This window comes from Camellia sinensis, unplaced genomic scaffold, assembly GCF_055761805.1.
Source record: "Camellia sinensis isolate YWXY unplaced genomic scaffold, ASM5576180v1 Unanchor11, whole genome shotgun sequence".
Taxonomy (NCBI): domain Eukaryota; kingdom Viridiplantae; phylum Streptophyta; class Magnoliopsida; order Ericales; family Theaceae; genus Camellia; species Camellia sinensis.
The window spans coordinates 2,446,303-2,462,708 of record NW_028128989.1 but is presented as its reverse complement, the minus strand read 5'-3'; positions in this window follow the sequence as shown (position 1 = coordinate 2,462,708).

The following is a 16,406-nucleotide window of genomic DNA, read 5'->3' as shown; positions in this document are numbered from 1 at the left end:
CCACTGTGCAGGAGAATCCGTATAGGTGTTCGAGTGTTCGAACCGTAATGCGCAAGAAATGCTATGGAAACCCCATATTTACATATCTGCCACTGTGCAGGAGAATCCGTATAGGTGTTCGAGTGTTCGAACAGTAATGCGCAAGAATTGGTATGTAAACCCCGTATTTACATATCTGCCACTGTGCAGGAGAATCCGTATAGGTGTTCGAGTGTTCGAACCGTAATGCGTAAGAAATGATATGTAAACCCCGTATTTACATATCTGCCACTGTGCAAGAGAATCCGTATAGGTGTTCGAGTGTTCGAACCGTAATGCGCAAGAAATGGTATGTAAACCCCGTATTTACATATCTGCCACTGTGCAGGAGAATCCGTATAGGTGTTCGAGTGTTCGAACCGTAATGCGCAAGAAATGGTGTGTAGACCCCGTATTTACATATCTGCCACTGTGCAGGAGAATCCGTATAGGTGTTCGAGTGTTCGAACCGTAATGCGCAAGAATTGGTATGGAAACCCCATATTTACATATCAGCCACTGTGCAGGAGAATCCGTATAGGTGTTCGAGTGTTCGAACCGTAATGCGCAAGAAAGGATATGTAAACCCCGTATTTACATATCTGTCACTGTGCAGGAGAATCCGTATAGGTGTTCGAGTGTTCGAACCGTAATGCGCAAGAAATGGTATGTAAACCCCGTATTTACATGTCTGCCACTGTGCAGGAGAATCCGTATAGGTGTTCGAGTGTTCGAACCGTAATGCGCAAGAAATGCTATGGAAACCCCATATTTACATATCTACCACTGTGCAGGAGAATCCGTATAGGTGTTCGAGTGTTCGAACAGTAATGCGCAAGAATTGGTATGGAAACCCCGTATTTACATATCTGCCACTGTGCGGGAGAATCCGTATAGGTGTTCGAGTGTTCGAACCGTAATGCGCAAGAAATGGTATGTAAACCCCGTATTTACATGTCTGCCACTGTGCATGAGAATCCGTATAGGTGTTCGAGTGTTCGAACTGTAATGCGCAAGAAATGGTATGGAAACCCCGTATTTACATATCTGTCACTGTGCAGGAGAATCCGTATAGGTGTTCGAGTGTTCGAACCGTAATGCGTAAGAAATGATATGTAAACCCCGTATTTACATATCTGCCACTGTGCAGGAGAATCCATATAGGTGTTCGAGTGTTCGAACCGTAATGCGCAAGAAATGGTATGGAAACCCCGTATTTACATATCTGCCACTCCGCAGAAGAATCCGTATAGGTGTTCGAGTGTTCGTTCCGTAATGCGCAAGAAATGGTATGTAAACCCGTTATTTACATATCTGCCACTGCGCAGGAGAATCCGTATAGATGTTCGAGTGTTCGAACCGTAATGCGCAAGAAATGGTATGGAAACCCCGTATTTCATGTCTGCCACTGTGCATGAGAATCCGTATAGGTGTTCGAGTGTTCGAACCGTAATGCGCATGAAATGGTATGGAAACCCCGTATTTACATATCTGCCACTGTGCAGGAGAATCCGTATAGGTGTTCGAGTGTTCGAACCGTAATGCGTAAGAAATGATATGTAAACCCCGTATTTACATATCTGCCACTGTGCAGGAGAATCCGTATAGGTGTTCGAGTGTTCGAACCGTAATGCGCAAGAAATGGTACGGAAACCCCGTATTTACATATCTGCCACTCCGCAGAAGAATCCGTATAGGTGTTCGAGTGTTCGATCCGTAATGCCCAAGAAATGGTATGTAAACCCGTTATTTACATATCTGCCACTGCGCAGGAGAATCCGTATAGGTGTTCGATTGTTCGAACCGTAATGCGCAAGAAATGGTATGGAAACCCCGTATTTACAAATCTACCACAATGCAGGAGAATCCGTATAGGTGTTCGAGTGTTCGAACCGTAATGCGCAAGAATTGGTATGTACACCCCGTATTTACATATCTGCCACTGTGGAGGAGAATCCGTATAGGTGTTCGAGTGTTCGAACCGTAATGCGCAAGAAATGGTATGTAAACCCCGTATTTACATATCTGCCACTGTGCAGGAGAATTCGTATAGGTGTTCGAGTGTTCGAACCGTAATGCGCAAGAAATAGTATGGAAACCCCGTATTTACATGTCTGCCACTGTGTAGGAGAATCCGTATAGGTGTTCGAGTGTTCGAACCGTAATGCGCAAGAAATGGTATGTAAACCCCGTATTTACATATCTGCCACTGCGCAGGAGAATCCGTATAGGTGTTCGAGTGTTCGAACAGTAATGCGCAAGAATTGGAATGGAAACCCCGTATTTACATATCTGCCACTATGCGGGAGAATCCGTATAGGTGTTCGAGTGTTCGAACCGTAATGCGCAAGAAATGGTATGTAAACCCCGTATTTACATGTCTGCCACTATGCATGAGAATTCGTATAGGTGTTCGAGTGTTCGAACCGTAATGCGCAAGAAATGGTATGTAAACCCCGTATTTACATGTCTGCCACTGTTCAGGAGAATCCGTATAGGTGTTCGAGTGTTCGAACCGTAATGCGTAAGAAATGATATGTAAACCCCGTATTTACATATCTGCCACTGTGCAAGAGAATCCGTATAGGTGTTCGAGTGTTCGAACCGTAATGCGCAAGAAATGGTATGTAAACCCCGTATTTACATATCTGCCACTGTGCAGGAGAATCCGTATAGGTGTTCGAGTGTTCGAACCGTAATGCGCAAGAAATGGTGTGTAAACCCCGTATTTACATATCTGCCACTGTGCAGGAGAATCCGTATAGGTGTTCGAGTGTTCGAACCGTAATGCGCAAGAATTGGTATGGAAACCCCATATTTACATATCAGCCACTGTGCAGGAGAATCCGTATAGGTGTTCGAGTGTTCGAACCGTAATGCGCAAGAAAGGATATGTAAACCCCGTATTTACATATCTGTCACTGTGCAGGAGAATCCGTATAGGTGTTCGAGTGTTCGAACCGTAATGCGCAAGAAATGGTATGTAAACCCCGTATTTACATGTCTGCCACTGTGCAGGAGAATCCGTATAGGTGTTCGAGTGTTCGAACCGTAATGCGCAAGAAATGCTATGGAAACCCCATATTTACATATCTGCCACTGTGCAGGAGAATCCGTATAGGTGTTCGAGTGTTCGAACAGTAATGCGCAAGAATTGGTATGTAAACCCCGTATTTACATATCTGCCACTGTGCAGGAGAATCCGTATAGGTGTTCGAGTGTTCGAACCGTAATGCATAAGAAATGATATGTAAACCCCGTATTTACATATCTGCCACTGTGCAAGAGAATCCGTATAGGTGTTCGAGTGTTCGAACCGTAATGCGCAAGAAATGGTATGTAAACCCCGTATTTACATATCTGCCACTGTGCAGGAGAATCCGTATAGGTGTTCGAGTGTTCGAACCGTAATGCGCAAGAAATGGTGTGTAGACCCCGTATTTACATATCTGCCACTGTGCAGGAGAATCCGTATAGGTGTTCGAGTGTTCGAACCGTAATGCGCAAGAATTGGTATGGAAACCCCATATTTACATATCAGCCACTGTGCAGAAGAATCCGTATAGGTGTTCGAGTGTTCGAACCGTAATGCGCAAGAAAGGATATGTAAACCCCGTATTTACATATCTGTCACTGTGCAGGAGAATCCGTATAGGTGTTCGAGTGTTCGAACCGTAATGCGCAAGAAATGGTATGTAAACCCCGTATTTACATGTCTGCCACTGTGCAGGAGAATCCGTATAGGTGTTCGAGTGTTCGAACCGTAATGCGCAAGAAATGCTATGGAAACCCCATATTTACATATCTGCCACTGTGCAGGAGAATCCGTATAGGTGTTCGAGTGTTCGAACAGTAATGCGCAAGAATTGGTATGGAAACCCCGTATTTACATATCTGCCACTGTGCGGGAGAATCCGTATAGGTGTTCGAGTGTTCGAACCGTAATGCGCAAGAAATGGTATGTAAACCCCGTATTTACATGTCTGCCACTGTGCATGAGAATCCGTATAGGTGTTCGAGTGTTCGAACTGTAATGCGCAAGAAATGGTATGGAAACCCCGTATTTACATATCTGTCACTGTGCAGGAGAATCCGTATAGGTGTTCGAGTGTTCGAACCGTAATGCGTAAGAAATGATATGTAAACCCCGTATTTACATATCTGCCACTGTGCAGGAGAATCCGTATAGGTGTTCGAGTGTTCGAACCGTAATGCGCAAGAAATGGTATGGAAACCCCGTATTTACATATCTGCCACTCCGCAGAAGAATCCGTATAGGTGTTCGAGTGATCGTTCCGTAATGCGCAAGAAATGGTATGTAAACCCGTTATTTACATATCTGCCACTGCGCAGGAGAATCCGTATAGATGTTCGAGTGTTCGAACCGTAATGCGCAAGAAATGGTATGGAAACCCCGTATTTCATGTCTGCCACTGTGCATGAGAATCCGTATAGGTGTTCGAGTGTTCGAACCGTAATGCGCATGAAATGGTATGGAAACCCCGTATTTACATATCTGCCACTGTGCAGGAGAATCCGTATAGGTGTTCGAGTGTTCGAACCGTAATGCGTAAGAAATGATATGTAAATCCCGTATTTACATATCTGCCACTGTGCAGGAGAATCCGTATAGGTGTTCGAGTGTTCGAACCGTAATGCGCAAGAAATGGTACGGAAACCCCGTATTTACATATCTGCCACTCCGCAGAAGAATCCGTATAGGTGTTCGAGTGTTCGATCCGTAATGCCCAAGAAATGGTATGTAAACCCGTTATTTACATATCTGCCACTCCGCAGGAGAATCCGTATAGGTGTTCGATTGTTCGAACCGTAATGCGCAAGAAATGGTATGGAAACCCCGTATTTACAAATCTACCACAATGCAGGAGAATCCGTATAGGTGTTCGAGTGTTCGAACCGTAATGCGCAAGAATTGGTATGTACACTCCGTATTTACATATCTGCCACTGTGGAGGAGAATCCGTATAGGTGTTTGAGTGTTCGAACCGTAATGCGCAAGAAATGGTATGTAAACCCCGTATTTACATATCTGCCACTGTGCAGGAGAATCCGTATAGGTGTTCGAGTGTTCGAACAGTAATGCGCAAGAATTGGAATGGAAACCCCGTATTTACATATCTGCCACTATGCGGGAGAATCCGTATAGGTGTTCGAGTGTTCGAACCGTAATGCGCAAGAAATGGTATGTAAACCCCGTATTTACATGTCTGCCACTGTGCATGAGAATTCGTATAGGTGTTCGAGTGTTCGAACCGTAATGCGCAAGAAATGGTATGTAAACCCCGTATTTACATGTCTGCCACTGTGCAGGAGAATCCGTATAGGTGTTCGAGTGTTCGAACCGTAATGCGCAAGAAATGGTATAGAAACCCCGTATTTACATATCTGCCACTGTGCAGGAGAATCTGTATAGGTGTTCGAGTGTTCGAACAGTAATGCGCAAGAATTGGTATGGAAACCCCGTATTTACATATCTGCCACTGTGCGGGAGAATCCGTATAGGTGTTCGAGTGTTCGAACCGTAATGCGCAAGAAATGGTATGTAAACCCCGTATTTACATATCTGCCACTCCGCAGAAGAATCCGTATAGGTGTTCGAGTGTTCGATCCGTAATGCGCAAGAAATGGTATGTAAACCCGTTATTTACATATCTGCCACTGCGCAGGAGAATCCGTATAGATGTTCGAGTGTTCGAACCGTAATGCGCAAGAAATGGTATGGAAACCCCGTATTTCATGTCTGCCACTGTGCATGAGAATCCGTATAGGTGTTCGAGTGTTCGAACCGTAATGCGCATGAAATGGTATGGAAACCCCGTATTTACATATCTGCCACTGTGCAGGAGAATCCGTATAGCTGTTCGAGTGTTTGAACCGTAATGCGCAAGAAATGGTACGGAAACCCCGTATTTACATATCTGCCACTCCGCAGAAGAATCCGTATAAGTGTTCGAGTGTTCAATCCGTAATGCGCAAGAAATGGTATGTAAACCCGTTATTTACATATCTGCCACTGCGCAGGAGAATCCGTATAGGTGTTCGAGTGTTCGAACCGTAATGCGCAAGAAATGGTATGGAAACCCCGTATTTACAAATCTACCACAATGTAGGAGAATCCGTATAGGTGTTCGAGTGTTCGAACCGTAATGCGCAAGAAATGGTATGGAAACCCCGTATTTACAAATCTACCACAATGTAGGAGAATCCGTATAGGTGTTCGAGTGTTCGAACCGTAATGCGTAAGAAATGGTATGTAAACCCCGTATTTACATATCTGCCACTGTGCAGGAGAATTCGTATAGGTGTTCGAGTGTTCGAACCGTAATGCGCAAGAAATAGTATGGAAACCCCGTATTTACATGTCTGCCACTGTGCAGGAGAATCCGTATAGGTGTTCGAGTGTTCGAACCGTAATGCGCAAGAAATGGTATGGAAATCCCGTATTTACATATCTGCCACTGTGCAGGAGAATCCGTATAGGTGTTCGAGTGTTCGAACCGTAATGCGCAAGAAATGGTAAGGAAACCCCGTATTTACATATCTGCCACTCCGCAGAAGAATCCGTATAGGTGTTCGAGTGTTCGATCCGTAATGCGCAAGAAATGGTATGTAAACCCGTTATTTACATATCTGCCACTGCGCAGGAGAATCCGTATAGGTGTTCGAGTGTTCGAACCGTAATGCGCAAGAAATGCTATGGAAACCCCATATTTACATATCTGCCACTGTGCAGGATAATCCGTATAGGTGTTCGAGTGTTCGAACAGTAATGCGCAAGAATTGGTATGGAAACCCCGTATTTACATATCTGCCACTGTGCGGGAGAATCCGTATAGGTGTTCGAGTGTTCGAACCGTAATGCGCAAGAAATGGTATGTAAACCCCGTATTTACATGTCTGCCACTGTGCATGAGAATCCGTATAGGTGTTCGAGTGTTCGAACTGTAATGCGCAAGAAATGGTATGGAAACCCTGTATTTACATATCTGCCACTGTGCAGGAGAATCCGTATAGGTGTTCGAGTGTTCGAACCGTAATGCGTAAGAAATGATATGTAAACCCCGTATTTACATATCTGCCACTGTGCAGGAGAATCCGTATAGGTGTTCGAGTGTTCGAACCGTAATACGCAAGAAATGGTATGGAAACCCCGTATTTACATATCTGCCACTCCGCAGAAGAATCCGTATAGGTGTTCGAGTGTTCGATCCGTAATGCGCAAGAAATGGTATGTAAACCCGTTATTTACATATCTGCCACTGCGCAGGAGAATCCGTATAGATGTTCGAGTGTTCGAACCGTAATGCGCAAGAAATGGTATGGAGACCCCGTATTTCATGTCTGCCACTGTGCATGAGAATCCGCATAGGTGTTCGAGTGTTCGAACCGTAATGCGCATGAAATGGTATGGAAACCCCGTATTTACATATCTGCCACTGTGCAGGAGAATCCGTATAGGTGTTCGAGTGTTCGATCCGTAATGCGCAAGAAATGGTATGTAAACCCGTTATTTACATATCTGCCACTGCGCAGGAGAATCCGTATAGATGTTCGAGTGTTCGAACCGTAATGCGCAAGAAATGGTATGGAGACCCCGTATTTCATGTCTGCCACTGTGCATGAGAATCCGTATAGGTGTTCGAGTGTTCGAACCGTAATGCGCATGAAATGGTATGGAAACCCCGTATTTACATATCTGCCACTGTGCAGGAGAATCCGTATAGGTGTTCGAGTGTTCGAACCGTAATGCGTAAGAAATGATATGTAAACCCCGTATTTACATATCTGCCACTGTGCAGGAGAATCCGTATAGGTGTTCGAGTGTTCGAACCGTAATGCGCAAGAAATGGTACGGAAACCCCGTATTTACATATCTGCCACTACGCAGAAGAATACGTATAGGTGTTCGAGTGTTCGATCCGTAATGCCCAAGAAATGGTATGTAAACCCGTTATTTGCATATCTGCTACTGCGCAGGAGAATCCGTATAGGTGTTCGATTGTTCGAACCGTAATGCGCAAGAAATGGTATGGAAACCCCGTATTTACAAATCTCCCACAATGCAGGAGAATCCGTATAGGTGTTCGAGTGTTCGAACCGTAATGCGCAAGAAATGGTATGTAAACCCCGTATTTACATATCTGCCACTGTGCAGGAGAATCCGTATAGGTGTTCGAGTGTTCGAACCGTAATGCGCAAGAAATGGTGTGTAAACCCCGTATTTACATATCTGCCACTGTGCGGGAGAATCCGTATAGGTGTTCGAGTGTTCGAACCGTAATGCGCAAGAATTGGTATGGAAACCCCATATTTACATATCAGCCACTGTGCAGGAGAATCCGTATAGGTGTTCGAGTGTTCCAACCGTAATGCGCAAGAAAGGATATGTAAACCCCGTATTTACATATCTGTCACTGTGCAGGAGAATCCGTATAGGTGTTCGAGTGTTCGAACCGTAATGCGCAAGAAATGGTATGTAAACCCCGTATTTACATGTCTGCCACTGTGCAGGAGAATCCGTATAGGTGTTCGAGTGTTCGAACCGTAATGCGCAAGAAATGCTATGGAAACCCCATATTTACATATCTGCCACTGTGCAGGAGAATCCGTATAGGTGTTCGAGTGTTCGAACAGTAATGCGCAAGAATTGGTATGGAAACCCCGTATTTACATATCTGCCACTGTGCGGGAGAATCCGTATAGGTGTTCGAGTGTTCGAACCGTAATGCGCAAGAAATGGTATGTAAACCCCGTATTTACATGTCTGCCACTGTGCATGAGAATCCGTATAGGTGTTCGAGTGTTCGAACTGTAATGCGCAAGAAATGGTATGGAAACCCTGTATTTACATATCTGCCACTGTGCAGGAGAATCCGTATAGGTGTTCGAGTGTTCGAACCGTAATGCGTAAGAAATGATATGTAAACCCCGTATTTACATATCTGCCACTGTGCAGGAGAATCCGTATAGGTGTTCGAGTGTTCGAACCGTAATACGCAAGAAATGGTATGGAAACCCCGTATTTACATATCTGCCACTCCGCAGAAGAATCCGTATAGGTGTTCGAGTGTTCGATCCGTAATGCGCAAGAAATGGTATGTAAACCCGTTATTTACATATCTGCCACTGCGCAGGAGAATCCGTATAGATGTTCGAGTGTTCGAACCGTAATGCGCAAGAAATGGTATGGAGACCCCGTATTTCATGTCTGCCACTGTGCATGAGAATCCGTATAGGTGTTCGAGTGTTCGAACCGTAATGCGCATGAAATGGTATGGAAACCCCGTATTTACATATCTGCCACTGTGCAGGAGAATCCGTATAGGTGTTCGAGTGTTCGAACCGTAATGCGTAAGAAATGATATGTAAACCCCGTATTTACATATCTGCCACTGTGCAGGAGAATCCGTATAGGTGTTCGAGTGTTCGAACCGTAATGCGCAAGAAATGGTACGGAAACCCCGTATTTACATATCTGCCACTACGCAGAAGAATACGTATAGGTGTTCGAGTGTTCGATCCGTAATGCCCAAGAAATGGTATGTAAACCCGTTATTTGCATATCTGCTACTGCGCAGGAGAATCCGTATAGGTGTTCGATTGTTCGAACCGTAATGCGCAAGAAATGGTATGGAAACCCCGTATTTACAAATCTCCCACAATGCAGGAGAATCCGTATAGGTGTTCGAGTGTTCGAACCGTAATGCGCAAGAAATGGTATGTACACCCCGTATTTACATATCTGCCACTGTGCAGGAGAATCCGTATAGGTGTTCGAGTGTTCGAACCGTAATGCGCAAGAAATGGTATGTAAACCCCGTATTTACATATCTGCCACTGTGCAGGAGAATTCGTATAGGTGTTCGAGTGTTCGAACCGTAATGCGCAAGAAATAGTATGGAAACCCCGTATTTACATGTCTGCCACTGTGCAGAAGAATCCGTATAGGTGTTCGAGTGTTCGAACCGTAATGCGCAAGAAATGGTATGTAAACCCCGTATTTACATATCTGCCACTGTGCAGGAGAATCCGTATAGGTGTTCGAGTGTTCGAACCGTAATGCGCAAGAAATGGTGTGTAAACCCCGTATTTACATATCTGCCACTGTGCAGAAGAATCCGTATAGGTGTTCGAGTGTTCGAACCGTAATGCGCAAGAATTGGTATGGAAACCCCGTATTTACATATCTGCCACTGTGTAGGAGAATCCGTATAGGTGTTCGAGTGTTCGAACCGTAATGCACAAGAAATGGTATGTAAACCCCGTATTTACATATCTGCCACTGTGCAGGAGAATCCGTATAGGTGTTCGAGTGTTCGAACCGTAATGCGTAAGAAATGATATGTAAACCCCGTATTTACATATCTGCCACTGTGCAAGAGAATCCGTATAGGTGTTCGAGTGTTCGAACCGTAATGCGCAAGGAATGGTATGTAAACCCCGTATTTACATATCTGCCACTGTGCAGGAGAATCCGTATAGGTGTTCGAGTGTTCGAACCATAATGCGCAAGAAATGGTGTGTAAACCCCGTATTTACATATCTGCCACTGTGCGGGAGAATCCGTATAGGTGTTCGAGTGTTCGAACCGTAATGCGCAAGAATTGGTATGGAAACCCCATATTTACATATCAGCCACTGTGCAGGAGAATCCGTATAGGTGTTCGAGTGTTCGAACCGTAATGCGCAAGAAAGGATATGTAAACCCCGTATTTACATATCTGTCACTGTGCAGGAGAATCCGTATAGGTGTTCGAGTGTTCGAACCGTAATGCGCAAGAAATGGTATGTAAACCCCATATTTACATGTCTGCCACTGTGCAGGAGAATCCGTATAGGTGTTCGAGTGTTCGAACCGTAATGCGCAAGAAATGCTATGGAAACCCCATATTTACATATCTGCCACTGTGCAGGAGAATCCGTATAGGTGTTCGAGTGTTCGAACAGTAATGCGCAAGAATTGGTATGGAAACCCCGTATTTACATATCTGCCACTGTGCGGGAGAATCCGTATAGGTGTTCGAGTGTTCGAACCGTAATGCGCAAGAAATGGTATGTAAACCCCGTATTTACATGTCTGCCACTGTGCATGAGAATCCGTATAGGTGTTCGAGTGTTCGAACTGTAATGCGCAAGAAATGGTATGGAAACCCTGTATTTACATATCTGCCACTGTGCAGGAGAATCCGTATAGGTGTTCGAGTGTTCGAACCGTAATGCGTAAGAAATGATATGTAAACCCCGTATTTACATATCTGCCACTGTGCAGGAGAATCCGTATAGGTGTTCGAGTGTTCGAACCGTAATACGCAAGAAATGGTATGGAAACCCCGTATTTACATATCTGCCACTCCGCAGAAGAATCCGTATAGTTGTTCGAGTGTTCGATCCGTAATGCGCAAGAAATGGTATGTAAACCCGTTATTTACATATCTGCCACTGCGCAGGAGAATCCGTATAGATGTTCGAGTGTTCGAACCGTAATGCGCAAGAAATGGTATGGAGACCCCGTATTTCATGTCTGCCACTGTGCATGAGAATCCGTATAGGTGTTCGAGTGTTCGAACCGTAATGCGCATGAAATGGTATGGAAACCCCGTATTTACATATCTGCCACTGTGCAGGAGAATCCGTATAGGTGTTCGAGTGTTCGAACCGTAATGCGTAAGAAATGATATGTAAACCCCGTATTTACATATCTGCCACTGTGCAGGAGAATCCGTATAGGTGTTCGAGTGTTCGAACCGTAATGCGCAAGAAATGGTACGGAAACCCCGTATTTACATATCTGCCACTACGCAGAAGAATACGTATAGGTGTTCGAGTGTTCGATCCGTAATGCCCAAGAAATGGTATGTAAACCCGTTATTTACATATCTGCTACTGCGCAGGAGAATCCGTATAGGTGTTCGATTGTTCGAACCGTAATGCGCAAGAAATGGTATGGAAACCCCGTATTTACAAATCTACCACAAAGCAGGAGAATCCGTATAGGTGTTCGAGTGTTCGAACCGTAATGCGCAAGAATTGGTATGTACACCCCGTATTTACATATCTGCCACTGTGCAGGAGAATCCGTATAGGTGTTCGAGTGTTCGAACCGTAATGCGCAAGAAATGGTATGTAAACCCCGTATTTACATATCTGCCACTGTGCGGGAGAATCCGTATAGGTGTTCGAGTGTTCGAACCGTAATGCGCAAGAAATGGTATGTAAACCCCGTATTTACATGTCTGCCACTGTGCATGAGAATTCGTATAGGTGTTCGAGTGTTCGAACCGTAATGCGCAAGAAATGGTATGTAAACCCCGTATTTACATGTCTGCCACTGTGCAGGAGAATCCGTATAGGTGTTCGAGTGTTCGAACCGTAATGCGCAAGAAATGGTATGGAAACCCCGTATTTACATATCTGCCACTGTGCAGGAGAATCCGTATAGGTGTTCGAGTGTTCGAACAGTAATGCGCAAGAATTGGTATGGAAACCCCGTATTTACATATCTGCCACTGTGCGGGAGAATCCGTATAGGTGTTCGAGTGTTCGAACCGTAATGCGCAAGAAATGGTATGTAAACCCCGTATTTACATATCTGCCACTCCGCAGAAGAATCCGTATAGGTGTTCGAGTGTTCGATCCGTAATGCGCAAGAAATGGTATGTAAACCCGTTATTTACATATCTGCCACTGCGCAGGAGAATCCGTGTAGATGTTCGAGTGTTCGAACCGTAATGCGCAAGAAATGGTATGGAAACCCCGTATTTCATGTCTGCCACTGTGCATGAGAATCCGTATAGGTGTTCGAGTGTTCGAACCGTAATGCGCAAGAAATGGTATGTAAACCCCGTATTTACATATCTGCCACTGTGCAGGAGAATCCGTATAGGTGTTCGAGTGTTCGAACCGTAATGCGCAAGAAATGGTGTGTAAACCCCGTATTTACATATCTGCCACTGTGCGGGAGAATCCGTATAGGTGTTCGAGTGTTCGAACCGTAATGCGCAAGAATTGGTATGGAAACCCCATATTTACATATCAGCCACTGTGCAGGAGAATCCGTATAGGTGTTCGAGTGTTCGAACCGTAATGCGCAAGAAAGGATATGTAAACCCCGTATTTACATATCTGTCACTGTGCAGGAGAATCCGTATAGGTGTTCGAGTGTTCGAACCGTAATGCGCAAGAAATGGTATGTAAACCCCGTATTTACATGTCTGCCACTGTGCAGGAGAATCCGTATAGGTGTTCGAGTGTTCGAACCGTAATGCGCAAGAAATGGTATGGAAACCCCGTATTTACATCTCTGCCACTGTGCAGGAGAATCCGTATAGGTGTTCGAGTGTTCGAACAGTAATGCGCAAGAATTGGTATGGAAACCCCGTATTTACATATCTGCCACTGTGCGGGAGAATCCGTATAGGTGTTCGAGTGTTCGAACCGTAATGCGCAAGAAATGGTATGTAAACCCCGTATTTACATATCTGCCACTCCGCAGAAGAATCCGTATAGGTGTTCGAGTGTTCGATCCGTAATGCGCAAGAAATGGTATGTAAACCCGTTATTTACATATCTGCCACTGCGCAGGAGAATCCGTGTAGATGTTCGAGTGTTCGAACCGTAATGCGCAAGAAATGGTATGGAAACCCCGTATTTCATGTCTGCCACTGTGCATGAGAATCCGTATAGGTGTTCGAGTGTTCGAACCGTAATGCGCAAGAAATGGTATGTAAACCCCGTATTTACATATCTGCCACTGTGCAGGAGAATCCGTATAGGTGTTCGAGTGTTCGAACCGTAATGCGCAAGAAATGGTGTGTAAACCCCGTATTTACATATCTGCCACTGTGCGGGAGAATCCGTATAGGTGTTCGAGTGTTCGAACCGTAATGCGCAAGAATTGGTATGGAAACCCCATATTTACATATCAGCCACTGTGCAGGAGAATCCGTATAGGTGTTCGAGTGTTCGAACCGTAATGCGCAAGAAAGGATATGTAAACCCCGTATTTACATATCTGTCACTGTGCAGGAGAATCCGTATAGGTGTTCGAGTGTTCGAACCGTAATGCGCAAGAAATGGTATGTAAACCCCGTATTTACATGTCTGCCACTTTGCAGGAGAATCCGTATAGGTGTTCGAGTGTTCGAACCGTAATGCGCAAGAAATGCTATGGAAACCCCATATTTACATATCTGCCACTGTGCAGGAGAATCCGTATAGGTGTTCGAGTGTTCGAACAGTAATGCGCAAGAATTGGTATGGAAACCCCATATTTACATATCTGCCACTGTGCGGGAGAATCCGTATAGGTGTTCGAGTGTTCGAACCGTAATGCGCAAGAAATGGTATGTAAACCCCGTATTTACATGTCTGCCACTGTGCATGAGAATCCGTATAGGTGTTCGAGTGTTCGAACTGTAATGCGCAAGAAATGGTATGGAAACCCTGTATTTACATATCTGCCACTGTGCAGGAGAATTCGTATAGGTGTTCGAGTGTTCGAACCGTAATGCGTAAGAAATGATATGTAAACCCCGTATTTACATATCTGCCACTGTGCAGGAGAATCCGTATAGGTGTTCGAGTGTTCGAACCGTAATGCGCAAGAAATGGTATGGAAACCCCGTATTTACATATCTGCCACTTCGCAGAAGAATCCGTATAGGTGTTCGAGTGTTCGATCCGTAATGCGCAAGAAATGGTATGTAAACCCGTTATTTACATATCTGCCACTGCGCAGGAGAATCCGTATAGATGTTCGAGTGTTCGAACCGTAATGCGCAAGAAATGGTATGGAAACCCCGTATTTCATGTCTGCCACTGTGCATGAGAATCCGTATAGGTGTTCGAGTGTTCGAACCGTAATGCGCATGAAATGGTATGGAAACCCCGTATTTACATATCTGCCACTGTGCAGGAGAATCCGTATAGGTGGTCGAGTGTTCGAACCGTAATGCGCAAGAAATGATATGTAAACCCCGTATTTACATATCTGCCACTGTGCAGGAGAATCCGTATAGGTGTTCGAGTGTTCGAACCGTAATGCGCAAGAAATGGTGTGTAAACCCCGTATTTACATATCTGCCACTGTGCAGAAGAATCCGTATAGGTGTTCGAGTGTTCGAACCGTAATGCGCAAGAATTGGTATGGAAACCCCGTATTTACATATCTGCCACTGTGTAGGAGAATCCGTATAGGTGTTCGAGTGTTCGAACCGTAATGCACAAGAAATGGTATGTAAACCCCGTATTTACATATCTGCCACTGTGCAGGAGAATCCGTATAGGTGTTCGAGTGTTCGAACCGTAATGCGTAAGAAATGATATGTAAACCCCGTATTTACATATCTGCCACTGTGCAAGAGAATCCGTATAGGTGTTCGAGTGTTCGAACCGTAATGCGCAAGGAATGGTATGTGAACCCCGTATTTACATATCTGCCACTGTGCAGGAGAATCCGTATAGGTGTTCGAGTGTTCGAACCATAATGCGCAAGAAATGGTGTGTAAACCCCGTATTTACATATCTGCCACTGTGCGGGAGAATCCGTATAGGTGTTCGAGTGTTCGAACCGTAATGCGCAAGAATTGGTATGGAAACCCCATATTTACATATCAGCCACTGTGCAGGAGAATCCGTATAGGTGTTCGAGTGTTCGAACCGTAATGCGCAAGAAAGGATATGTAAACCCCGTATTTACATATCTGTCACTGTGCAGGAGAATCCGTATAGGTGTTCGAGTGTTCGAACCGTAATGCGCAAGAAATGGTATGTAAACCCCGTATTTACATGTCTGCCACTGTGCAGGAGAATCCGTATAGGTGTTCGAGTGTTCGAACCGTAATGCGCAAGAAATGCTATGGAAACCCCATATTTACATATCTGCCACTGTGCAGGAGAATCCGTATAGGTGTTCGAGTGTTCGAACAGTAATGCGCAAGAATTGGTATGGAAACCCCGTATTTACATATCTGCCACTGTGCGGGAGAATCCGTATAGGTGTTCGAGTGTTCGAACCGTAATGCGCAAGAAATGGTATGTAAACCCCGTATTTACATGTCTGCCACTGTGCATGAGAATCCGTATAGGTGTTCGAGTGTTCGAACTGTAATGCGCAAGAAATGGTATGGAAACCCTGTATTTACATATCTGCCACTGTGCAGGAGAATCCGTATAGGTGTTCGAGTGTTCGAACCGTAATGCGTAAGAAATGATATGTAAACCCCGTATTTACATATCTGCCACTGTGCAGGAGAATCCGTATAGGTGTTCGAGTGTTCGAACCGTAATACGCAAGAAATGGTATGGAAACCCCGTATTTACATATCTGCCACTCCGCAGAAGAATCCGTATAGTTGTTCGAGTGTTCG